General features: G+C 44.5%; 1 pseudogene; it reads right to left on the bottom strand.

Moving 5' to 3' along the window:
- Nucleotides 1-1,022: 1,022 nt before the first annotated feature.
- On the bottom strand, nt 1,023-1,620 carry LOC131743466 (peptidyl-prolyl cis-trans isomerase A pseudogene; annotated as a pseudogene).
- Between the last annotated feature and the right edge of the window lie 452 nt (nt 1,621-2,072).

Raw genomic sequence — 2,072 nt, 5'->3', positions numbered from 1 at the left:
CCCACATGCATGCCTCAACTAAGAGTTCACATGCCACAACAAAGGAGCCCGCCTGCTGCAACTAAGCCCTGATGCAATGTAGTTAATTAATTAATTAATTAATAATTTTTAAAAGACCTCAACACAATAATAAGAAAAAAAATAATTTTTTTCTTCCACTTTTATTGAGATACAACTGACATACACCACTGGAACCAACCAAATATCTTTCAACAGGTGAGTGGATAAACAAACCATGCTCTATCCACACAATGGGATACTACTTGGCAATAAAAGGAATGAAATGTTCATACACACAACAGGAATGAATCTCAAAATAATTATGTAATATATATATTCAAAATAATTCAAAGAAGCTAGACAAAAATGAGTACATATAGTATGGTTTCATTTATATAAAACTCTTAAAAATGCAACGTAGGGACTTCCCTGGCCGCACAGTGGTTAAGAATCCACCTGCCAATGCAGGCGACACCGGTTCGAGCCCTGGTCCAGGAAGATCCCACATGCCACGGAGCAACTAAGCCCGTTCACCACAACTACTGAGCCTGTGCTCTGGAGCCCGCGAGCCACAACTACTGAAGCCCGCGCGCCTAGAGCCCATGCTCCACAACAAGAGAAGCCACCGCAGTGAGAAGCCTGCGCACCCCAATGAAGAGTAGCCCCACTCGCCGCAACTAGAGAAAGCCTGCGAGCAGCAACGAAGACCCAATGCAGCGAAATATAAAAACAAATAAATAAATTTATTTTTAAAAAAAGAAACAATCATAATAAAAGCAAGAGCTACGTGGGGCCACTTTATTGGTTGGCTCATTCAGAGAGCAATCTGGGATCATTCTTTTTTTTTTTTTTTTTTTTTTTGGATGTTTAGTTTTTATTTCATAACCATAAACTTAACTTTGCAATTCAGCTAAACTTGGAGGGGAATAAGGAAAATATGGAACCCAAAGAAGTGCAATGAGAGCACAAAGATTATAGGATATTTCAAGCAGATGGAGATGAAGGGGTGCTCTCCTGAGCTACAGAAGGAATGGTCTGGTGGTTAAGATAAAACACAAGTCAAGTTTATTATTAGATTTGTCCACAGTCAGCAATGGTGATATTCTTGCTGGTCTTGCCATTCCTGGACCCAGGGCGCTCCATGGCTTCCACAATATTCATGCCCTCTTCCACCTTGCCAAAGACCACATGCTCGCCATCCAACCACTCAGTCTTGGCAGTGCAGATGAAAAACTGGGAACCGTTTGTGCTGGGGCCAGCATTTGCCATGGACAAGATGCCAGGACTTGTACGCTTCAGGAGAAAATTCTCATCATCAAATTTCTCCCCATAGATGGACTTGCCACCAGTGCCATTATGGCGTGTGAAGTCACCACCCTGGCACATAAATCCCGGAATTATTCTGTGAAAGCAGGAACCTTTATAACCAAAGCCTTTCTCCCCAGTGCTCAGAGCACGAAAGTTTTTTGCTGTCTTTGGAACTTTGTCTGCAAACAGCTCGAAGGAGACGCGGCCCAAGGGCTCGCCGTCGATGGCGATGTCAAAGAACACAGTAGGGTTGCCCATGGTTGGGCAGCGCGGGAGGTTCCGGGGTGATGGCGTCTGCAAAGCTGGGATCATTCTTAAAGGAGCTTGCGGTAGAGGAGAGATAGAAAGATAGGTTTCTTGCACACACCTTTTTTCAGGAATGTGGGAACAAGACTGTTGGTAAGGAAAGCCTAAGGAATGACACTCCCGTGACCATCCATCAAGACGTCCTGAGGACCCTGCTGGGCCTGCCCGCGTGTGGAAAGTGAAGGTTAGCTGAAGGCTGTTGGCTCGACTCTCAAATAGCAAATTACAATTATTATTTAACCTTTCCACCCCTGACCGTTTACGAAGAGAAGTATTTACTGAATGTTCTTGGGAAGGTATAAAGTAATGTAATCAAAGTATAGTCCATGTAACTGCCACTGGCCTGTGATAATATCAATAAAAAATACTGAGAGGGGCTTCCCTGGTGGCGCAGTGGTTGAGAGTCCGCCTGTCGATGCAGGAGACGCGGGTTCGTGCCCCGGTCCGGGAAGATCCCA

The sequence above is a fragment of the Kogia breviceps genome, chromosome 16, assembly GCF_026419965.1.
Source record: "Kogia breviceps isolate mKogBre1 chromosome 16, mKogBre1 haplotype 1, whole genome shotgun sequence".
NCBI classification, from domain to species: Eukaryota; Metazoa; Chordata; class Mammalia; order Artiodactyla; family Physeteridae; genus Kogia; species Kogia breviceps.
This window is presented reverse-complemented; position numbering and strand designations above follow the sequence as displayed.